The following is a 26,811-nucleotide window of genomic DNA, read 5'->3' on the forward strand; positions in this document are numbered from 1 at the left end:
TACTTCTCTGACTTCTGGTAACAATCCCTTTTTTCTCTCTCCTTCCCCCAAACACACCTCATTTACTCCTCTCCTGGCTCACTGGCCTTCATCGTTGCTTCATTATGTGAAATGCATTCTCTCTCAGATCTAATGTACTTTCTTCTCTTTTCTTGCATGGCTGCCTACTGGTGATCCTATAGATCTCAGTGTATTTTATTATGATGCGCATGGAAGAAAATGAATTTCTCATCCACTCTCAAATACAGGGAATCAGTCAGTGGATTTTTGTGGATTTTAGCCCAAATAACATGAAGTAATAGAATTATTATTTTTTTTTTCCAAAAACAATGAGGCAGCAGTTTCTGTGTTGTTTCACCACTTGAAAAATGATGTAATGTTTTAATATTGGATAAGTCACTTACAATATTTTTCTCATCTGTGTAAATGTAATATTTATATTACTGAACACACATTTTTAGACAAGCATTAGATATTGAATGTAAGAACTTACAGAGGTGTTCAACCTAGTATTTTTCCTGCTTCATATCCATGATGGTCTCCACAAGTATTCACATTGCCAAAAGGCCGAGTGGAAATGATTACGCAGTCAATAGACAAACAGTGCAGATACTTGCAGTGCAAAATACAAAAGCAGGTAGAGAAATTCCTAAATTGTCCACAATTTAGATTCCTATGATATATTTAACATATTTGTTTCTTCATTACAACTCCATAAAAACTATATTCCAGTCAATACAGATATAAATGATAAAATTTCTCCGTAATTATTTTATTCATTATCATGCAATAAATGTAGTGAATGCAGCAGTGTGAAAAATGCAGAAAATTGTTAGAAAAGTCATTAGAATCCAGAAAATGAAAAAAGGGAATTAAAAAGGCAGCCATATTGACATTTATTTTAGGCCTGTATGTATAGGATTCTCAAATCCTCTAGTGAAGGGAGAGTATAATCACTTTTTTGCAAATTGCCTTTCCATAGTATTCTTAACTTTATTGTGAGGTTAACTGAATATAGCTTAGCACAATACATTTGTGTGTATTCTCAAGTAAGCCTTTTCTTATCTCTGTTAAGACTTGAATTTAAAGAACGACTTTTTACTTTTTAAAACATGTCATAAATTCAGAAAATCAAAACCAAGACGGATAAATTTCAATACATTAAATTTGACAGGATAATAAAGAATAATGTTCACAGGTAAAAAATAAATAAACGTGGGGAAATATGAACAATACAACCATAGGCAAATGCCAAATTCCTAAAGATATTTATAATCCTTAAAATCTGATAAGAAAAGGAATGAAAGTTTATCTAAAATGAGCAAAATAAATGGGCATGTAGCCAGCAGCCTTAAAACACACACACACACACACACACACACACACACACACACACACACACACAGAAATGTGCTGAACATACCTCATAATTTAATAAAATGCAATTTAAAGTAATAATGTGACAGGTGTTTCCACCTACCGATTTCTAAAATAAAAGCAAAAAGTTTTATAATGCAAAACATTGGTGAACGTGATGGGAAAACAGACACTTTGATACAGTGAGAGTTTGCATATTGAACAGCACCTTTGAAAGGCAGTCTGACAATATCTGGCAGATTCATTGAGTCAACAAGCATTTCAGAGTACCCCTTTGTTCCAAACACGTTCCAAGCCAGGAAATTACATCAGGAAAAAATAACAATCAAGCCAAATTTCAATTTCATTACATTCCAAGGGTGGGAGATAGATGACAATCAAATTAGTACTTTGTTTTATATAGCAAATGTTTAAGGTCAAACGTGTACTTCATCAGCTGGTAACAAGTACAAACTATAAAGCAAGGAATACACTGGCAAGTGCTGGGGTAAGAGGGTTGTCACTGTGAGGGTGACATTTTGTTAGAGATCTGGAAGAAGGAAGCAAATATTCCATGTGGACATTGGGAAGGAAAGATTCCGTTTTAAAGGCAGGGCTGGACAAAGTTTCTGAATATAGAGCTTGTCTACAATTTTTTTAGAAAAGAATCACAGTATATTTTGGAAAATAAAAGGGAAAATAACAAGGAAAGGAGGTAGAGAGACAAACGGAGAGAAAAAACACATCATGCAGACTTTTGAATATTATTGTAAAGACTGACATTTACTCTGAGGTGGAAAGCCATTGTAAAAATTTGAGAAGATGACCGCCGTGATCTTATTTAGGTTTTGGCTTATAAGCTGACTCTGGCCGAGAATAGCTACAGAGTAATAAGAACAGATGTGGAGTAAGATGAGTTAGGAGGCTATTGCGGTAATCCAGGTTAGAAAAGATGGTTGCTTGGGTATATTTTTTAAAGTAATGCCAACAATATATACTGATGAGAATGTTGTAGGATATAAGAGAAGAGGGAGATTGAAGATGACAAAGTTGCTGGCATGAGTGATCAGAATAATAAAGATCATTTACTGCAAATCGGGTTTTGCAGTGTGACAGTGTGATGGAACATAGGGTCAGCTTGCTGTTCATTTTAAGGTTGAGGAGTCTTCTGGTCATCAAGAGGAGATGTCAATTGCATAATTATAAGGAAACCTGAGGATCAGAGAAGAGGGTAAGACTGAGATATTAATATAGGGGCCATTACCTTTCAGATGATATTTAAAGTAAGAGGATGTATGAAATGATAAAAGGTGAGTTTCCACATTAAGAGGTGTCAGAGATGACAATGAAGGAGGAGACACAGAAAAGGGACAAGTGCCATAGGAAAGACAGCAGAAAAGGCTGGTCACTTGACAATAATTTAAAAAGATTTCTTGTGTGTACTCAACTTACACTTTAAAACTTTGACTTCAAGATGAATTCAGCCACTTTTAAGAGTTTACCCTTTTAGGTCAGGCTCAACCTAGATAATCTTCTTACATTCAACTATGTTACACCAATTACCTAATTACAGGAGGTAATGCATTATGCATTACCTCCTGTAACATATGCATAAACATGCATTATGTTTTTTAATGCATAAAAACAAAAGAGGTTTTGTAATAATGCAATGTAATAATGCAATGGATTTTACATACTTTTCTGAAATTGTTTTATTCTAGTGCAGTGCATATGCAATGACTGTGCTCCTAGATTGAACTGGTTTAAATAATAGATCATAGTGCACTAGTCCTATAATAATAGTCTGGCAATCAGTACTGGCAACATACACAACAGTCTTACTCCTCTTAGTTCTTCTGTCAGAACCTATTTTTAAGGTAGAGACTAAGAGTTTGAGATGCATACTTTCCTGTGCCATCTTACACCTAGCAGAGTAGGAAGAAGTTAGTAGTGTGGGATTATCTTTCCAACTAGATTGTTTTTCTAGGGAATTTATGGTCGTGATGTTGCTCATAATAAAAAGTATAAGGTGCAAGGTGTATGTGCCCTCCCTATTCCACAGCACTTCGCCATGTGATTACAAGGTGCTTGACATGCTGCAGGCATCTGGCAAACAGTAATAGGACATCACCGATGCATTAGGAAAAGAGAGAGAAATGCTAGAATGTTGACGAGATCCCCCAACTACTTGACCAACTCTCCAAATCCATACTTTAGTGCAACGTGAGCATATTAGAGACCCTTTCCCCCAGTGAATGCCATTAACATTTGGGTGTTTTAAAACTTGCAGCTTATAGCGGTCTCAAAAATGGTAACTCAGTTTGCTAAGAAAAATATTTTCATTGGAAAAATACATTGGCTTATATCTGACATTGAACTCTGTGAAAGTCAATATTTATTCCCTCACCTAGTATTTTATTTATTTATTTATGTATTTATTTATTTATTTTATTTTTTATTTTTTTTATTTGCTGGGAGATCTTGCTCTGTCATCCAGGCTGGAGTGCAGTGATATGATCTCGGCTCACTGCAACCTTTGCCTCCCAGGTTCAAGTGATTCTCCTGCCTCAGCCTCCTTAGTAGCTTGGATTACAGGAATGCACCTCCACACCCAGCTAATTTTTCTATTTTTAGTAGAGACAGAGCTTCCTTATGTTGGCCAGGCTGGTCTTGAACTCTTGACCTCAAGGGATCCGCCCACCTCCGCCTCCAAAGTGCTGGGATTACAGGCATGAACCACTGCGCCTGACCCACCACTCACCAAGTATTTATTGTCCCCACTCTGTGATAGACACACTTACATGCACTGGGAGTACAGCCAATAACAAAACAATGATTCTCTTATGGATGTTGCATATTTTAATTTAATATTAGATTTGGAACAATTAATTTTGATAAGAAATATTGACCTTGTTAATGATTTCATTGTATTTACATTGAGAAACTCTCTCCAATATGAAAGAGTCTATCTGGAATGATTTTCCCCCGGATACTCACATGGCTCGTTGCCTCACCTTTTTCAGATCTCTGCTCCAGTATCGCCATGGAGGCCTTTCTTGGCAATGCTATTTAAAATAGCAGTCCCTCAAACTTGTCACTTTGCACTTGCTCCTTCTATGGCATTTTGGCTTAAAATAACACCATTTTATTTCTCATTTATTATCTGTCTCCTCTACTAGCATAGAAATTATGTAAAGACTTTGTTCACTGCTGTGTTACTGGAGACTAGTAATATTACTAGTTATATCAAGAGTTATATCAAGAGTTGTTGTCCAAAATGTTTGTGCGAATGAAATATTGTGCCTGGTTCCTCAAGAAAATTATACTAAACAGCCCTAAATTTTACGTTTTATATTTTTCTTAAAATACTCTAAACCATTGTTTTTTATGCTGTATATAACTTGGCATATCTTTTGTTTTCCTTCACCACCTTAACATAAATGGTTAAAGAAAGTGTTCGATGTCTGTAAACAATTTTGGCTACCTAAGTAAAATTTCTTTCGAAATTGTGTTCATGTTATTAATCCAAATGTGTATAATTTGCATTCCTTTATTTTGACAAAGCAAAAGCAAAAATATGTACTAAATACTCTCTTAAACTTAATTTTTACTAATTCTATAGTTTCATAACAATTTAAAAAGCAAGTAGAATTTTCTAAGTTTGTGTTTAGTGTTTTTGTGAAGACTTCATTGTTGGTCCAAAGTCAGAAAAATAAAAAAATAAAAAAATGTGTTTTGTTTTGAGTAAGTGTTAAGTTCCTTATTAATCTTTACCAGATGCATCTGCTCTACTGTAAACTTTTTTCATGCACTCCTGTATCAGAATTACATTAGATTTTATCCACAAATTATACTGTAGCCATTTACCTTTAGCACTAGTTTGATCTTGCACAAATCTCATCACCCTGCATAGTCCTTTAGATTACATGTATATATGATGAGTTTTACTCCCTCCTGTAATTAGGTAATTGGTGTAACATAGTTGAATGTAAGAAGATTATCTAGGTTGAGCCTGACCTAAAAGGGTAAACTCTTAAAAGTGGCTGAATTCATCTTGAAGTCAAAGTTTTAAAGTGTAAGTTGGGTACACACAAGAAACTGTCTATTTCTGGCTTCAAAGAAGCAGTGGACTATGTGATACAGAATTTGGATAGCTGCTAGTAGTGAAGGCAGTTCTCAGATTGACAGCCAGTAAGGAAACAGAGGTCTCAGTTCTATGCCCTGCTAAGATTTGAATTCAGCCAACAACCGCATAGGCTTGAAAGTGTCTTTTTTCCCAAAACCTTCAGACTTGTAATCAATCCAGCTAACATATTGATTTCAACTTGGTGATAGACTAAGCTGAGAATTCAGTAATATTTCACCTGGATTTCGGACCTACATACTTTGAACTTATAAATTTGTGTTGTTTTTAGATGCTAGTTTATTGATTTGTTAAACAGCAGTAGAAAACTAATATACTCCTTCTCTTTCTTTTCAGTCTGTATCTGAGCTTACATCTTGCTCTTCTTTCCTTACACCAGAACTACAGCCCCACGTAATATCTAACTGTGGTATTTATTATGCTAGCTCACCCTACAAGTTTGGCTCTTATTTAGAGTAGGTTATTAAATGAGCTCCTTTCCTGTGACTTATCAGACATTGTCTAAATCTGATAATGCCTGACATTCATGGAATTGAGCCATATAAAACATTGACAATTCCCCTGTCTCATTTATAATAATAAAGTAATAAAAATATCAGCTAGATTTACACAAGGTACTCAAAGTACTAACATGGGAAATGAAAACTATGCTTGTCTCTTATAGGAAAACATGTAAGAAAGGAAGTCTTAGAGTTATTTAAGATCAACATAAAGCCACAAATACTATTTAGTATTTGTAATTCATACAGATAAAGAAAAACTGGTGTAGTAAAATGATACCTGGCTACATATCTGAAACCATAAACAGGGAAGATACCTAGGGAAAGAATATTCTCAGTAGATGGAAAGAGAGGTGTCTTCTCCAAATAATAGTTTCTTGAAAACAAGTAATTGAATTAGACCCCTCCACCTAAATTTATGACATTCATAAAGACTCAAAAGTATCTCTATTTCCTAAGTAATAATTTTGGGGAAAATTATTATCTTTGGTTAATGCATGTAAGACTTGCCTGAGTATTTAGTGGGTAAAGAACGATAGAGGAGATAATAATAAAAGAGCATTTACTACAAATCCTCCTTGAGAATCAGGTTTGATCTGTGGTGAGTGTGGGTCTTTCTTTATTTGGGAAGTCAGTAGACAACATGTTAGGCATATAGCCCTGAGACATACTTTGCCATCTGCTCTATTAAGACAACTAGAGTGCTCTGTTTTAATAGAACCCTATATAAGCATGCGATTAGAATGAAAATGTTTTTATTTTAAAATGATGATTGTTAACTTTCTAGATGCAATTTTGAGATAAAATAAAATACTCTGAATTCATCGTATCATTAATATGCTGTAAGAATTGTTGCTGGAATATTTGCTCCATCAATCACCAGAGGACAGGAAAACTTCTTCTGACTTTTCAGCTTGGATTGGGAAATAAATCGAAATCATTTCTCTTGCCATTAACCTTCCACATGAACTTACTGAGCTTTAGTGGATCCTTGATTAGTAGCCATTAAAATAGAATATAATTAGCAGCCTCCTAATTATATCTAACTCATTTCAAGAAATAATTTTCTTGTTCTTTCTATCCCATAGAGAGAACCCTAAATTATATATTTTTATTTGGCAATCAAATTCTAAAAACTAATGAAAAAGAGTGTTTTCTTGTGGATTAATTAAGTGGTGAGCATGATTTAGTGTCTTTTACATAGTGTCTTAAGTTACTTTCAGATAGTTAATTGAGTCTATTTTGTGATTATAATTATGGAAAACAAAAATTCAAACTATATGAATGTATAGTTTGTGTATAGGTGTATACAAATACACATATACATACATGTATATATAAAGTAATACATGTACATATCCATGTTACATATCAAAAAAGTTGTAGTTTATAAGGTAACCCATAATCACTCAAAGTAACAACTTGAATTTAGCTTTAGTTATTACAAATCAAATATAGTATATGATGCTAGTAACCTTGCATAAGGATAAATAACTTACAACTAAGGAGATAAGGACGATTTTCTCATTCTAATTTGAATTAGACACTAACTAGATAGACACTAAAGACATAATTCTATGTTTAGAAGGTAGGGAAAACAGAGTTCTAGGAAGGCAAGTTGAGCAAAGCCATACACAACAGTGAAAATATAAAAACTTTCTTGGAACACAGTTATCATACTTTCTTCATTGCTGGCTCCTCTAACATCAGCGGAGGATGGGATGTGATGTTCTTAAATATAAATAGGATGGATGAGGCTAAAAAATTGTTTTTGTTTTTTTCTTTTTAAGTCGTATTTTATTTTCTTTTAGATTCAGGGCGTTTAGATGCAGGTTTGCTACATGAGTACATTGTGTAATGGTGAGGTTTGGGCTTCTAGTGTACCCTTCATCCAAATAGTGAACATTGTTCCCGATGGTTTTCAAACTGATTATAGAATGTGTGAAATGCAGCCTAAAATTTTGGCTTATTTCTAGAACTAAAAGTTACTTGCATTCATGTTGTCAACACATAATTATTCATGTGATAACTTTTCTGAGCACCTAGTAAACAAAATGTTATAAAGGGAAAGGTGGCAGAAAAAAAAATAAAATTGGAGTCTTTAGAATAGATAATAAGAGAGAGCATCCAGGCCTGAAAAAGTTGGTCCCAATTTGGATTCATGCTGTATTTGACCAGCAGCAAAAAGGCTAGCCTTGCTGAAACAGTGGGAGAGATGAAGAGAGAATGAGGTCAGAGAAGTGATGGGATCAGATGTTGGAGGGTTTTGTAGGCCATTTTAAGGACTGTACAAGGGCCATAACAATTAATGAATTCAATCTTCTATAATCAACCCTTTAATAAGCTCAGATCCAGAAAGAATAAATGAACTGGTGTCCTCCCAAAAGAGCCCAGAACAATGCGATTCATCTACTAATTCAACAAATATCTATGGAATATCTACACTGCATCAATAGGTATAGTAACAACGTGGAGAAAAAGGCCATAACACTAGGCAGCTTTGATTCAGCTCGGTATATTTTTTAATAATGGTGTTCATACCATGGAGGACGCATTACAGAAGCAGGAAAGGGGAATTGGTTGCCAAGAAAGGAGTCTCCTAATGAGCAGGAATGCTTGAAAAATCCTGAAGTACGAGGAGAGAAGAGTAAACAAAATGAAGTCATAGAAGTGGGAATTCGAATGGTAATGGAGCACAGAGGAACGAAGAAGATTACAGCTGTTGAACTAAAGTGTATGGACATAGCTGGGAAGAAAATTGAAGAAGAATGTAGGAAATCTGGAAAAGTGAGAAAGGATGAGATTGTGAGTGATCTTATGTGCTGGTTAAAACGGATGAGATTTATTTAGGGGTTAATCCAGAGCCATGTAAAACAAAGAAAAAGGAATAACATTAAATTTAGCTCAGACTTGTATTTTATGAATTTACCATGGCCAAGGAGTTAATTCTATGGAAGAAAGAAAACCTGAAACAAGACAAATTAGACATTGTTTTTTAAATAGAGCAAAGGAAACTAACCTAATATATGATGAGGAGGAAGTAGAATCTGAAGTATTTGACAAGTATTAGAAATACAGTCTGGTGGATGATTATTAAATGGTTTTGTTAAAAATGATGATGGGATGCTGTTTCTGGACAACCTACAAAAGTAGTGCCTTTACTAAAAGAAACAATGTAATAATATGAATTTTACCGTACTTCCTTTAGATTGCACAACCCTATCATCTTTCATTTGTTATATATAGTACTCTCAGTAACCATGAAGATTTCACCTTCAGCTCCTCCATCTGAATTTAAATTTATGTCTTCTGTTTCAGTTATTCATTTTCTGTTTTGGTTTCAAGCTTAGCGAAATAAATACCTAAGATAGTTTTCTCACATTTAATCCAGCGTGTGTGTGTTTGTGTGTGTGTGTGTGTGTGTGTGCTTGGAAGGTGGATGGGGGAATTCAGTTTAACCTGGTAACCAGTAATGTCATCCAACAAAAAACATGCAAAACTGTTTTTATGAAATTTTACTAAACAGATCTCTTGCAAAGGACATTGTCATTGTTTCAAACAGGAATGGGAACAGTGTTGGGAGGGGGACAATGGAAGGAAAAAAAAGAGATTAGAGACAGTGAATAGATTTACCAATATGTCTAGTATATTTCTGATCTGATATTTTAATAGCTAAATGAAGATGGAAGTTGTGTCGTTAGCTGAAAGGACAAAGATGATTTCATGACTATATTTATTTGAAGTACCGGCAAATATTAATTTAACATGGCTTCAGGCTAATAGTACTTGTAGCTTCTTCAAGATCACACCAAAATTACTGTAGAGATACCAAAAAAGTCACAAAACCCATGAAGTTGTGTACCATTATATAACGCGGATGAGGTTCTTAGAGTACTCAGTGTGAAATGAAATGTTAATGAGGCTAGCTGGATTTATCCAGTTTTTCTTTAACTCATTTTATAACTGAGCTTTTAAGTTTGAAACTGGCTGCCTGATTTCTGTGGAATTTCTTCCATTCCTGTGCTGCTGTATAGGTTATTTCTATTTCCCTTGGATCTTCTCTGCAGTAGCATTAGTTTGGTTTTTATCTATATCACTAATGAACTCCTTTAAGTTGAGGAAGTATATATTACTTGTATTTTCTGAAGCACTCATAAACACTTGAAAATGATTGTTCAATTATTGAATAACATTTTCTTATCAGAATGGCATAATAGAGAACAATTAAATAATGTTTTGCAATGCTTAGTGATTAGTAAGCTACTTCATGTAATAAGATAAAATAAAATAGGCAATGAATGGAAACTGTGTTTTAGTTAACTTGGTGTTTCATTATTCTGATGTTTATAAACCAGCATTCATAAATGTTTTTGCATAGCTCTCTTAGATTATAACTTATCACATACTAATTTCTCATAGCTTTAAAGACCTGTATTTCTCTCTAAACTGAAAGCACATTAAGGAAATGAAAAAGTTATTACTTCTCAGCTACCTAGTTATGGCAAATTTCACAAATAGAATATATATCTATACTTTACTATCAAGTATGCTATCCAATATTCAAGTATAAAAATAATTATTTAGAAAAAAGAAATCTGTGTGTACAGTACTGAACATATTTACATTTCATGACCTTTATTTTAAAAAAATCTCACATATATAGTTTGATATAATCTCATCAAATTAGTTTGAAATAATGTAACGTATAAACCTATTAGTATTTTGTATGATTTTTGGTATTTATTAAATATGAAATATAATGTAAATTATCTATAATATTTTGATGAGGTGATCTATAAAATTTCTTTGACACATGCCACTGTCTTAGTAGTGCTATTTTAAAGAGAAATATTTTTAAAATCTATTTTAGATTTTCTAGTCAATTATAAACCTAAGTATAATTTTTTATTATAACAAAAGTTTAAGGACCAAACTGTGAATGGTTTTCATATGAGAGTTTATCCATCTATCTATCTATCTATATTTATATTTAGTGATGCCAATATTGACATAGCTATAGAAATATTAATAGAGATAGATATATAATTATTAATTAAAAGCCACCAAAATTTTAATTTAAATTCAATTATTTTAGGTTGAGGATAAATAAAGCGTAATATTACATTTCTCAAAAATGTTTACATTTGCTATTTTTATATGATTATTTTACAATGGGTATTAAATAAGTTCATATGTTTACATTGTAAGACGATTGCTATCAGCATTTTTCAGACATTCTAATTAAATGTGTGTAATTTTTCTCAAGGTTCGGTAATATTCAGGTGGTAAAGATAGCATAAGAAGCTGGATTATTATAATGTCAAAATGTCATGACTATTCCATTGACCTACCACATGAATTTATTAATGCAAAATGTACATATAAAAATAAATGTAATGCATGTAAAAAATAACAATATTACTATTAAGTTTCTATAATGTTTCTTCACTTAGAAAACAAAAGCTTTCACAACTAAGCATTTGATCATATGTACAATTCGATTATTCTTGGAAAATAAAAAGAAACTCACATAGGAGTGCTTGCAGTGGACTAGGGTATTTTATAGATGTGTCTAATTTAATTTTCATGACAACTCTCAAAAGTGAATACTTCTATTTTTTGTTTAAAGATCTGAAAATATTGGTTTAATGGTTCAAGGTTATAGAGTATTAGTGAACAGAATCAATATTCCAACCCAGGTCTCTGACTCAAAAACCCAAAGTTTTCTTGTATGTTTGCAAAGTTTTGTAAAGATCTGGTTATATTCTCATTTCATAAATGCAACATCAACAAATTATAATGAATTAGGTCCTGGTCATGTAGCAAATTAAGTAATAGTTGTAAGTGTATTTTCTATAACAATAATAATGTAGAAGAAATGATGTTTTCATTCATCAATTTTTTTATAAACTACTGAAATTATTTGTCATCCTTGTACTATACCAGAACCAAGCATGCAAGGTGTTCCTGTTTCTAAGTTTTTATATATATATATAAAATTTAGATGTAGGTATGTATATATGTATATATTACACACATATATGTACATAATATAAATATATATATACATCATTTGAATTTTTTCAATTTTTGAATTGTGACTTCAGTTCAGTGTTATTATTTTCAAATTTTCAGCAATATAATATGATGACAGCTAAAGATCTTAATGTAAAGCAGCTTAATACAACCTTAATATGGAGTATTTTCCCCCATTGGAATCCAGGAATTTATAGATAATTCTTGTCAATGACCCAGTCAAAATTTATTTTAAAATGTGAATCTTTCTTTTCTGGTATAGAACATAAACTACATGCTGTCTTCAGAGAGCTAAACTTTAATACAAATATTGATTCTCTAATGATAAACATTTCAATGAACTATAAGATAATTCCTCATGACCGCTATCTAGATTAATAAAGAAGAAAAGAGAGAAGAATCAAATAGTTCTCATAGGTTTTTATTAAGAAATTTTACATAACTATTTTGTTTGTTGGGCATTTAGTAGATTTCACAAGGAAGTTAACCAACTGGATTATTTAACTTATATAAAGCTATGCTTAACTTTGCTATAAAATGTAGCACTATTTTTGTTCATCTCTGTAAACTTTGTGCTTTAGCAGATTATTTAATTAACAGAAAGTAAAATGTTAAAGTTAAATTAAAAAAAATATCCCTTTGATGAATGACTGGCAGGTTAATTCGAAATCAGTGTTTGTGACTGATTTACTTAAAGCTATGCGCATCTACATTTTTCTCCATTCAATCTACATATAAATTATTTGTTAAATGCTACTTGAAAAAGAGAGCAGATAAAAAGCAATGATTTTATCATTTCAATATTTCCTCTAGCATTCTTTTGAAAACTTTCAACTATAGATATAGATCATGTGCTTTCCTATTGAAATACATTTGATTTATAATCATCTAGTATTATTTCTTCAGTATGACTGAAATTTTTTGAAAAAAAAGATAACTAACTTATCTGTGCCTCAGTATCCTTCATAAACTTCCTCTATCCTCCTTTTTATAACATTCATTAAGCTGCAATTTAATTATCTTTAAATTAAATACTAATATCCTGCCACTAAGATCTTTGTCTATAGAAAATGTCTCTCATTCAATGTTGAAATATTTTATTATGGTAATAAGCATGTGGTAGAAATTCAATAAATGAGTGTATTTTACAGGACTGCCCAGGCATGTAATCACATTTTCAGACTACTTGTCAGATATTGTGTTGCATAATGAGTTCAAATATTGGTTTCCAAAAATATGACTATCTTATAAGTTATATCCAAGGCTTAAGTATGTCACAGACATGCCCCAAAATATTTTTACATCTTTGATTTATTTTGGAAAAAAAAAAAGTCAGTCACTAGCTATGATCAGACAGATAACGCCTAGCTTTAATGATTACACATGTGAAAATACTCTGTATATTCTGTATTCTGACGCTATATTATTTTTTGAAATGTCAAATTACCTAATTAATTGAATTAAAATGGATATGTATCCCTATATTTTTTAGTTATAAGATAAATCTAAAACAGTTCATATATATAGGAAGATGATAGTGAACTGAGTACAGGAATAAATTTAGATGTGTCTATTACTTCATGCTTTTATAATTTTGTTTTAATATCAATTATGTTACACACATATATAAAGTGTTTCAATATTTATATTAGAAGCATCATATAGATTTAAAGTCGACAAAGATTATTTAAAACATAAAAATATATGATTTGAATTTAGTTAATAACAAAAAGATACTGCTTTATGTTTACATCTGTATTTTTCTATGTATAACTATAAAAATTGTATTTCAAAAGTCAACTTTCTTACATAAAAGAATCAGTGCTTTTTTCTTCTTTTAAAAATATGCTCAATTTTTCAAAAAATTTATACAAATTATTTTTAAAAATAACTAGTAGTTTATTCTCTATTTTGATTATTTTTTCTTTTATGGTACAGTTTTTATACTTCACATCTTATGACAGGTATCCTAAATTTAGCATCATGATTTCTTTAGTAATATTTAATAGCTAAATAATTTTAAGCAATTGTAGTTTCACTGTGTGTTTTAATATTTTTAAACACTCTTACAAAAAAAAAGGAGCACTTAATATTTTTTCAGAAGCAAAACCATAAGGAAATGATATACTCCAACTTGATAATTTTATACATTAAGAAGATATCCTGTCCTATTTGATATGGCTGATCAATTAATTGGAAGCAAATATTTTCCCAAAATGTATTACACAGCCTATAGCTCAACTTTTCCAAGAAAAATTAGGTATTTTACATGTTATTATAATTCCGTCATGGTTCATACCTATTTTTGCCATATTTTCCAATTCTTTGTAAATCCTTAAATCTGTGAAAAGTAATTTGGTAATACAATTGAGAGATTTAAGTAAAGAAAATATGGTGTACACAGAATGTACACCAAATATAAAATGACTGTATTTTGTATAGTCAATATGAAATATTAAAATTCAAATTTTCTCAATACCCATAAATACTGAAAACTAATTTTTTTTTCAGCAAAACCTCCCATTTGTTGGCTGTTTATATGACATGGTTTCTGCCATCTGGAGTGCTCCCCTGTGATCTCTTTACTGCGTGCTTTTTGAAAACTCTGAATGAGAATTTGAGTTTATTCGAGTGTGCAGTTTCCAGCTTATGTATCTCATTTCTCAACTCCAACTTTTGAACTATCTTCTCCAAATTTTAGTTTCTCTTTCTACCTCAATCCAATATTACTCAATATTACATCCTTATATTTTCCCTATTATTGTAAATTATAATCAACCATTCAATGATTATTCAATGAATGTGTGTTAAATGTGATGCACTGTTCTGAGCATGCAGGATACTAAACAGGCCAATAAGATGTCATGCAGTTTATATTCTTAATTACCAATTCAATTTCAATGTATTGCAAGGCTGAAACAATATAAAATAACAGACCATTTTCTTTGAAAATATTTAGTACAGCCTATTAAAATCCAAGGAATAGGCTAGGCACTGAAAACATAAGTATTAAAAACCTTTGTTTTGCATTTAAATAGCTGTTGGTCTACTGGCCAAATGATAAAACTTGAAAAAAAATAGTGTGATATTTCTGAATTTGGAAGTTCTAGACTCAAGTGCTATTCTTGACTCTGAGTTCTGCTACTTACTGGATCTTGAGACAGTTCACTTTACCCTCATCAATGAGCATAATGTTAAAAAACATACAGAGAATGTAACAGTGGGATTTAACTTACAGAATTGCTGTGAAGGTTAAAGGCATAATAGAAATACTGCATATGGTCTGGCACATAAAATGTGCTCAATCAATATATTTTTGTTGGAATACTATTGTTAATGTGTTAGAATTGTATATATTTAAAATAGTGTGCTAGAGTATCTGTGAGAAATTAACTTCCATCTTGGCAGAAAGGTAAAGGTTAATAACTGAGTTCAGCATAAATTACAGTGTCTTACATGAACTTTAGTTTTCTCACTATAAAATGGCAGAAACTTACTATAATAGCAGAAATATTAAAGAGTTGTGTGAAAGTGGAATATAAGCTCTAAGCACAATATAAATATACAATGTTACTAATGTACTATAATAAAACTCTTACCAAACACCAAAAGGCATTTGAAGGCGAGTTACCTGAAAGTTTGGTGTTTGGTTTGCCAATTAGATGCCTACAGTTAAATGATAACACATTATACATTTTATGAGGTAGCTGTTAAAAAGTAGAGAAATTGAAATGTTGGTGCCAGAAACTTAAAATAAAAAGGACTGTCTATATTGTCAAATATTATATTTAATATACTAAACCACATGGTCATGCCATCATCATTTATGCCTCTCTGAACCCCAAACCTCCCATTTATTAATAAAATTTGAATCATATCCACTCATTTGATTGATTCGATGAGTGAGGCTTGCAATGAGATGATCTACTCTGAACATCAGCTAAAATGCTTACCTCAAAGCAGACACTATAAATATTGTCTTATCTCGGTCATTCATTCTTTACATCATCTTGTTGCGGGGGGACAGAAAGAACGACTAGGATACGAAACAGGTTTCACGGAGCCACTTGAATTACTTTCTCAGTACATCACTGTATTGCCAATATCGAAAGTGCCTTTTTTTTCTATAAACAAAGAATTATTTTCTCACAATAAGGTAAAAAAAACTCTCATAAATTTTGTTCATATTCTCTGAAAGTCAAAAACATAGAGAAAAAGTAGCCTGTGGGGAATATGATAAGCTTTATGTGAGAATATATTGCCATTAAAACAACCATCACCAGCCAATATAGCTCCAAGGTGAATCTCAGAATAAAATACTCATTTCTCTAGAGAAATTGGATTAAGTTGGTTGTTTTCTGAAAAACCATTAATTTTCCCTAGAATTGAAGAAATATCACAAAAAATGATGACTATAGACATATAATTGAAATTTATTATTTGTATCATAATATAGCCAGGGCTTATAAATATTTGTTTTCTTTGAATTTCTCTACCCTACAAATGATTAGGGTATGTAATACACTGAACATGTACTACTGATAAGTCAAGATTACAATGGTATTTGGCAAATAATAGGCAGCAGATAACATTTGTTCATTTCTAAGTGCTTGTAGTTTATGAAAGCTCTTTAGTCAAGATTTATTTCAGTACATAAAATTTTAAAAAATATTTTAAAGCTAATATATATTTTCACCAACTAGAAGACTAAAAGGCAATTCACTAAAGGATTAGAATATGTCTGTAATTTTCCTGGAGAGTCTTCACAGTAACCCTTGGAGGCATATACTATCTCCATTTCACAGATGAGTAAATAAATGACAGGTAATGTAGAGATTAAAGGCATATAATTGTTTAAAAGTGTATTTGGTTTTTGCACTGAAAATATATAGTAATTAAAATGAGAGGGTTATAAGAAGAGGCACATAATATGTTGCCTCTAATAAAAGCATACTGAGAGAAGAATAGAAAACAGAATTAAAAGTCACCTTGTCAAATCCATTTGCATAAAAAGACAAGTCAGATGAATTAAATGTATCAGAATCTTTTTACATGCAATTAATAGAAAGCTTAACCAAAACTGTGGATAACAGTAAATGGAAAGTAAATGCTACTACTTCTGAATAATTTCATTCAGTACATTTGGATTATCTACACTGGCATTTTGCCAGGCCCCAAATCTCTTGTTTTATCCACTGGCTTGCTGGCTCATGATTAAAATGGCTACTTCAGTATGATGTTAGCTGTGGATTTGTTGTATATGGCCTTTATTGTGCTGAAGTGTGTTCCTTCTATATCCAGATTGGTGAAGGTTTATGGACAGCAAAGAAAACCATAAAGCGAAGAGAGCCTACAAAATGGAAGAAAGTATTTGCAAACTATGCATCTGACAAGGGGTTAATATCCAGAATATATTAGGAACTCAGACAACTTAAGAACTTAAGAGCGAAAAAAAAAAAAAAAACCTGATTGATAAATGGGCTAATAACCTGAATAGACATTTTCCTAAAGAAGATACACAAATGGTCAGCAGATACATGAAAAAATGCTGAACATTAGTAATCATCAGAGAAATGCATATTAAAATTACAATGCCATTACCCCTCATCTTAGTTAGAATGGCTACAATCAAAAAGACAAAAAATAAAAAATTCTGGTAAGGACATGGATAAAAGGGTCCTCTTATACACTCTTGGAGGGAATGTAAATTAATACAGCCATTATAAAAAGCTATATGAAGGTTTCTAAAAAAAATTAAAAATAGAACCACCATATAATTCAGCAGTACCATTACTGGGTATCTGTCCAAAGGAAATGAGAACAAGATGTCAAAGAGACATCTGTACCCCAATGCTTATTACTATTTATTTATTACTCTTTGACTATTCACGATAGCCAAAATATGGAATCAACCTAAATGCCCATTGCAGATCAATGGATAAAGAAAATGTGGTCTATATATACAACGGAATACTATTCAGCCATAAAACAGAATGGAATTCTGCTTTTTGCAGCAATGTGGATGAAACTAGAGGACATTATGTTACATGAAATAAGCCAAGCATAGAAGGACAAATACCATATAATCTCACTCGTGGAAATTTAAAAGTTGATTTCATAGACGTAGAGAATAGAGTCATAGTTGCCAGAGGCTGGAGAAGGGTGGGGACAGGGGGAACAGTGAAAAGTTGTTCAATGGGTAAACTGTTACAATTAGGGAAAATAAGTTTTGGTGTTCTATTATACAGCAGGGTAACAATACTAGCAAATAACAATGTATTGTATGTTTCAATGTAGCTGGAAAAGAAGGTTTTGAATATTGTCACCACAAGGAAATGATGTTTAAGGTGATGGATATAGTAATTACCCCATTTGCTCATTATGCAATGTATACACGCACTGAACCATTGTATTGTGTCCGATAAATATGGACAATTATGTGTCAATTATAAATAAAAATACATAAATAAATAATAGTTCTAAACAGATAAAAACAAAATACTATGGCTACTTCATCTGCAGGACACCCTTGCTTACATAACTTCATCCAAAGAAAGAAAAGGAGAATGTCTCTCTATACATTTTTTAGTCACAGTAGAAAACATTTTCCATCAGCCCACCCAGCATAACAGCCTAATATATCATTGGCCAGAACTGGGTCACTTGTCAATCCCCTTAAATCTATTACTGACACAGAGGAATAAGATTGTTGTACTTCATTTAGTTCAACCATCACTCATCCTGTGGGACTAGGAAGAGGCCCATTTTTCCTGAACATAGCACCTTCAGACATACCTGAATTACATCTAGATTATTTTAGCAAAAGAAAAAAAAAAAAAAAAAAGGAAGAGTAACTGAATAGGCAACTAACACCGTCTGTCATGTTAGGTATGAGTGACTTAGAGGGAAAATATAATATTGAGTTTAGATGTTTCTGGTTTTATTCTGTTGCTAGCTGACTAGATTCAGGGACCACTGCATTATGCTACTTCAGACAGTGCCATCCATAGTAAAATCTATGTGAAAGATGTTTCCTAGACTTTCACACAGGAAAGCTTGCGTGGCCATGTGTATCAGCCCTGGTAAGTATAGTGTCTTGCAATGATCTTGAAAGAGATCTATACATTATCATGGTCAAAACAATTGCTGTTATAGATTAAGCACTGAGGGCCACAATACAGCAACAATTGAGTATTGCTAACATACATTAAACAGAATGTGCCACAGACTGAAGTAACCTCTAAATATTTTCTAATTTAGTTCTCAGAACAGCCTTATGAAATAAGTACTTTGATTTTCTCCATTTATTGATGAGATTGAGAGCTTTATAAATCAAGTATCTTTCCCAATATCCCATTTAGTAATGAATAGAGATAAGGCTAGAGGCAATAATTATCAAATACACAAATCATTGCTATTAAACAGCACTCTAGATATCTAAGAAATGTAAGTAGAAGAAATGAGGCATGATGGATGAATCAGAAATATCAGAGCTGGAATATAAAAATAAAAATGCCAGCCAAATAAATGAGAAACAGAAAAGAGTGCACAGTCAAAAAAAAAAAAAAAACCCAAAAAACAAGGAATGCTCTTTTACACAACATTAGCACTGATTATGAAATGTTGTTTTCTCTCAATTATGAAATGTAAAAAAGTCCAGAATTAGGCAATAAGGTTTCCTTAATCCAAATGTAATCAGTCAATATGAACACAATGTTTATGATTTAATTACTTTTTATATTCTTTGTGATTACCCCAGAAGCAGTGATAGCAAGAGTAGAAACATTTACTATTTTGTCACATAAAACAACTTACATTAGCAAGGGTTGGGGAATTACAAAATATATTATCATATTAATATGTTTTCAGATAGAAATGAGAAAATTCTGAAACACTTGAAGTAGACTACTGATACAAACTCAAAATTTTTAAATTGATGTCTCTAAGAATCATTGCGTTTGAAGCTTCGTGGTCCTATGTGGAATCTTTCCTTTGTCATATCTTAGCTACGTTATAGTGCAGGAAATTAATTAATCTCCTGAGTTTCAAATTTTCCAACTGTTAAATGTAGGTTAATAATATCTATTTGTCTTGGTCATTTGAGGTTGAATGTAACAAGTGCCAAGTTTTCTGACTGCTTGGCACATTCCAGTTACTTAATAAGAAGAACTATACAAAAATTAACAGTAGTCCTTATCCCTGTTCACAGTATATATTCCAAGACCTCCCATGGATGGCTGAAACCCTGGATAGTAGGAATCCATATATATATTATATGTCTATTTCATTCTGGTAACTAAGATGGCTGTTAAGTGACTAATGGGTGGGTAGTGCATACAGGGTGGATAAACTGGACAAACGAGTAATTCACAGCCCAGGAGGGATAGTGTGGGATTTCATGACACTACACAGAATGGCACACAATTTAAAATGTATGAATTGTTTAGTCCTGGAATTTTCCTTTTAATATTTTCAGGCAGTGGTTCAAAATTTTTCTGATTTTTCTGCAGTAACTTTCTATACATAACTGAAACCATAGAAAGTCAAACTTTGGATAAAGGGGCACTACTGCACTTAAATTTCTATTTATGTTTGGCTTTTCTTTAACTCTACATGTAACCTGAATTCAGAAATCAGTTTTATAATTCACGGCAATACAATTGCAATATGCAATTATTAATTCATTAACTTTCACTCTTTTCAACAGACTATGGCTCCTTGATATGGAGAAAAACTTTTATGTAATTTTTTTCAAAAGTATCAGAGCCAACACATGCACACCTCAGAGAGTTATGCACAAGGGAATAAAATAAGAGAAAGAGGAATCTCTCCTTTCCCAATTGCTAGTTTGTGTCAAGATGGCAGATAATAGCATCAATCCTTGTAGTTTAAAAATATTTTTAAAATAGCATTTTCAAAAAATTCTTTTTGGTTTGGAGTTTATATTGCTGGCCACTTTATTTGATAAAATCATTTTAAATTTCCAACATATTTTAAAGCTTAATATTAAAATATACACAATGTGTCTTTTAAATGCGTTATCCCTATAATTTTCAATTTTACCAAATAGAACAATAAAGTTTTTCAAAAAGATATTCTAATATATGAAGTACAACTTTTATTTTTTTCAAAGCAAATGTTATTAAATGGGATGAAACAAACAGCAACTTCTCAAATCTAATATACAGTCTTCTATATAATTCACCACTGAAGAGTAGGAAAGCCATGATCTTTAGAGTAAGACTTCTAAGATGTAACACCTTAAATACATTTAGAATTTACTATGTCACCATTAACTTTCTCATTTAGCTTTATAAAAATAGAAACTGTAACACATTGGCAGCAACTCCTGGGACTTACTGCATCAAACACTCAGGTGTCCACCATACAAGAAAAGACACCTTTAAAGTTGTAGTGAATGGAGCATATAGTCTTAATAGTGTTTATATTTGAAAGATGATGTAAACAGATATGACAAAATCAGTTTAAATATCTTTTGATTTAAATTTTATAATAATTTTCTCAAAGATAAGGATCAGAATTGGTATGTATATATTTATAATTGCAAGATAGAGCAAAAATAATGTTGAGCAAACAAACTGTTATGTTAAGCATACTACTGAAAATCCTAATAGCTTTGGTAATTCCTTTAGTGTAAAAGATCTGTTTGTATAATGTAGACAGGAAAAACATAAACATAGTCATCACTATCAAAATGGCAGTGACCCAGTATTTGGAAGCAATGATTTTTCTACTTTGTTAGAAGCAGTATTGTATTTTAAAGGTAATAAATAATAAACTTTGAGTTCTCCTTGATATAAAATTTAAAGAGTTAAAATGTTGGACAAAGTATATTGGCTCCATTTCAATTCTACTGTATAACTGAAGGAATTAACATTATTATAAAAAGTTCGGATTCAAATGTCTTTTAAATTAAAAAAAGGTTTTTTATAGATAATTAGAATCAATATAAAACTGAACGAACATAACATATATAACATATTTATTTATGTATTATATAGAACATATTTATATAAATTTATTTATTTTGAGACAGTCTCACTCTTCTGTTGCCTGGCCTGGAATGCAGTGCTGTGATCTCGGCTCACTGCAACCTCTGCCTCCTGGGTTCAAACGATTCTCCTGCCTCAGCCTCCTGAATAGCTAGGACTACAGGTGTGCACCATCACGCCCATCTAATTTCTTTGTATTTTTAGTAGAGACAGGGTTTAATCATGTTGGCCAGGCTGATCTTGAACTCCTGACCTCAAGTGATCCACCTGTTTCAGCCTCCCAAAATGCTGAAATTACAGGCATGAGCCACCATGTCCACCAAAAAAGAAATATAAGGAATTGGCTCATGTGATTATGGAGGCCAGCAATTCCAAAGTCTGATGTGGGCAATTTCTGGTCCAGTATTTAGGAAGCTTGGAAATAGCTATTTCATTCTAACAAGTGAAATGCTGAACAAACTGAAAACAGCAACAGCTTTTCTTATAAATATGAGAGTAGGAGGTCAAAGGAAAAACTGCTGCCCCAGAATTAGAGAGTTCAACTGAGAAATACAGAGAATCACAACCTGATGAAGCAGAAACCACAAGGACAAAATTCCTTGGGAACCACTGCTGGGGTAGAGAAACCTACATGTAATTGATGACTGGCTAGAAGTTCAGTGCGGACAGGAGAGAAAAACTCAGGGGGTCCGGTGATGCAGTTGAGGAGTACACCTTTGTGAGTTTTACCTCCTGGAGCTTTACCAGTTTCTCACCATGAATAGCAAAGAAAATTCGTCATGTGCTTCTAACAGATAGAAGGAAAAAGAAACCAGTTTGAAATGAGCTAGACCATTCTTTTCTTTTTTACAAGTTCTGCCATCAGGAGAAACTAACCAAAGCTTATCCTGCTAGGGTTTTTATCAGAGTCTAACTGCCCCGGGGGGAAGGGAAATCTTCAGATTCAGCCCACTCTAGCCATTCTTTCCCACCCTCCACCCGGGAAACAGAAGAACTGAGAAGCAGAGGCACAGGGTCAATAAGAGACTGAGACCTAAACAGAACTATAGAATGGTTGCCCTTCCCCAAGACCTTACCACCACATTACTAAAGGACTGTTTACAGCATTCCCCTTTTCCCTGTACATCATGTCTAGCATCACACACACACACACTCACACTCACACTCACACAATTCCAGGACACGCTAAAAGGCAAAAACCAAAGTTTGAAGACATAGTGCAAGCACCAGAACTAGACTCAGATATCGTAGGAATGTTGGAATTGTCATGCTGGTAATTTGAACCAAGTATTGTTAATATGTTACTGAATAAAGTAGATAGCATGCCAAAACAGATGGACAATCTAAGCAGAGAGATGGAAATTCTAAGAATGAACAATAAAGAAATGCTAGAGAAAAAAAAAAATCACTAGTAGAAATGAAGAGTGCTTTGATGTGATTAGTAGTAGACTGGATAACGCTAAGGAAAGAATCTCTGAGCTTGTGGATATCTCAGCAGAAAGCTCCAATAGTGTAAAGCAGTCTGTAATGTGGGTCAGCAGGAGGATCAGAAAAGCTAATGCCTCAGTTGTGGTCCTTCATAAACCGTCTCTTGGAGAATTCCCTCTGGATTGGGAAGACCTGTCTTTTTGTTTTAGTCAGGGGTTTAACTTATTGGATGAGTTCTATCTGTATTATGAAGAGCAATCGCTTTATACAAAGTCTACCAATTTAAATGTTAATCTCATCCGAAAACACCCTCCAGGAAGACACATAAAATTAACCGTTACAGAAGCTAAAGGTTTCAAGTGCAGGAGAGCAGAAAAAATGTATAATTTATTAAGATAAGAGCATAAGAATATAGTGGAATTTAATTTTTTGCAATGATATAACTGCATTAAAATATCAATATTGATTTAGTTACATTTTTTCCAGAAAACAACTTTATTGTATGACTCATGATTTAGTTTTTAGTTACAATAAAAACTTCATTATCTTTCTACACACATCTCAGTGAGTGAAGTAATAAAAGGAAAGACGGTGAAATTTGGATTCACCAACAACTGCTTTTAATGCAACTATGGATTCAGAAAAGCAAATGGCAGTTCTTGGCTAAAATAAGATTTGATGTTATGGTAGATTTTATATTAATCTTACTTTAATGGCCTTAATCATTTAAAAATAACTATTTAACTCTTTTTTTTTTTTTTTTTTTTTTGAGATGGAGTCTCGCTCTGCCACCCAGGCTGGAGTGCAGTGGCCGGATCTCAGCTCACTGCAAGCTCCGCCTCCCGGGTTTACGCCATTCTCCTGCCTCAGCCTCCCGAGTAGCTGGGACTACAGGCGCCCACCACCTCGCCCGGCTAGTTTTTTTTTTTTTTTTTTTTTTTTTTTAGTAGAGACGGGGTTTCACCGTGTTAGCCAGGATGGTCTCGATCTCCTGACCTCGTGATCCGCCCGTCTCGGCCTCCCAAAGTGCTGGGATTACAGGCTTGAGCCACCGCGCCCGGCTATTTAACTCTTGTGTTCTCAGGAGATTAAAAGTAGAGAAAAATTGTCTACATATTCATAAACTTAATTATACAATAATGTAAAACAATATCTTTACAATGTATTTTAAGAAATGTGAGTTTAAAATGAGAAACCAAATTATTAAATGTCTGGGTAAAGATAAGTGAAGAAACGATGTTTCACCTAAAGTCAGAGAAGGATTTCACAGCAAGCCGGATGTCCACAGCCTTCACAGTGTTCTTGAAACTTGGATCCTTGCCATTAATGGCAAATTGGAAAAAGAGTGACCTTTTCTACCCTTTACCAGTGCAGCTCTATATTTCCCTTCTTAATAATAGCTCAGGTAACATTCCTGTAAAACAAATCAAAAGAAAAACTTCTTATGGTAATTACATTTTAAGGGCCTTGAAGACAAAAATCAACTTATTCTGGGAGAATTTTTTTCATATTTTTATAAAATTTCTCATTGTACAAATCAGGTGGGTGTAAAGAGACCTTATAAGTAATTTCTTCTTACTTTCTTAATCCTAACTTAATTATTGTTTCCTGAAAGAAAGATATTATGCCATGGAATGCATAACACCTGCTTATGACCCTAAGTGAGGTTTGCAGATGGTCAGAAATAAAAGAATGGCTCCCAATGCCCTTGAAAATGGGAGAAATACAGCTGTGTAAAGCCATCACAGGTTGTTCTTTGTGATGATTGTTTGTTTGTACTTCCCCCTTTGGGAAAATTAAGTTATAAAAACAAACACCTGTTTCAATAATTCATATTGCATCATTCAAATGACTTCGGGGGAAAAGTTTATTCTTACGAACTGAATTTCCTAATGATAACACAATTGAAGCAGTAAGAAAACTAAAAAATCATTATTAAAATATAATTCTTAGGTTGCATAGCCTGATAATAGTCAATAGCATTACAATGAAAATGATTATTCAAGTGTCTTGAATATACAAAAAACTTTTCTAGTACTTCTAGGTAGGGGTTTCAGTTACGAGAGTCTATTCTTTCAAAGAAACTGAGCTACTGCTTACATTTGTAGGGCATCCTAATGTAAAGCCTTCATATTATTGTATTTCATCTAAATTTTCAAAAAAAAATGTGTACTACTAATCTAAACACACACAAACAAATGTCTTTTAAAGAGGCAGGTAGCTGTCTACAGATCCTATTGAAACATTGGATGGGATTTCACATTAAGTGATCCAACCAAACCTGAAACTCCACAAAATTATGATTTCTCAATATTTTTGGAAAACCTTCTAGAATTCTACAGCATCATATTAAATTTCATTATTTGTATACCATATACCTTGAAAATCACAATAGGTAACAAACATATAAAACAGAAGCATTTTTTAACTGAAGATTTTCACTCAAGGACAGGTAAGTTAATAAAAAATATAATTGTAATTGAAACTTAAAAGCTGATGCTTAATCATTATTTTTGTTTGTTTAAAGTGTATAGTGTTCATTCTCTTCTCTAATTTTAAAAGCGGTACCAAAGGCTTTTTATATATGAGTTTCTTTACATGCGTAAGTTAGAGTTTTGAGTGGTTAATTTTGCATAAGTCATACTCAGAAATTTCATATTTTATTCTAAAAAATTGAGAATGAACATAAATTTATGGCAATCTGAGCCTAGAACCCTTTTAGTCTTTTACAAGCTGCCACCCTTTTACAGTCATCTCATCCACTCACAGACACCAAGAGGCTTTAGTAATTTCCCTTTATTGTATTTTCAAGGTCTTCATAGACAAAATTATTTCTTAATGGTAATTTGTTTATACAATAGTTAACTAACTTATGTGACTGTAAAAACAAGAGCAACTGACATTAGCAGTGGAAAACCCAAGCAACTAACCGTAAGCATTTTGTTCAGCTGGGAGGAAGGGAGCGCAGAAAAGTTCAGACATTCTGGAGGAACCTTCCATCACCAGTGTCCACCTCCATATAAAAATCCGTTAACGTGTTGGTAGAAGCAATGGAAAATGGCTGAAGTTTGATAGACTTTTTGATGCATCTTGATCACTAACTTTTTTTTCAGTGTAGACATTTTGATATTGGAGAATTCAAATAAAGCAAATGAATTATGATCACTTGCTCTTCTTTGGAGCAATGCCTACCAGAACATATTTCAGTAATTCAAGAATATATTGATTATGTCATTATCCAGTAAGTTTTTGTCTAGTGTGAATAAGTGAATGAGTCATTAACAATCTGTCATGGATGCATTCCTATTCATCCACCCAAATTCAGCTCCATTAT

Source organism: Macaca nemestrina, chromosome 16 (genome assembly GCF_043159975.1).
Source record: "Macaca nemestrina isolate mMacNem1 chromosome 16, mMacNem.hap1, whole genome shotgun sequence".
Taxonomy (NCBI): domain Eukaryota; kingdom Metazoa; phylum Chordata; class Mammalia; order Primates; family Cercopithecidae; genus Macaca; species Macaca nemestrina.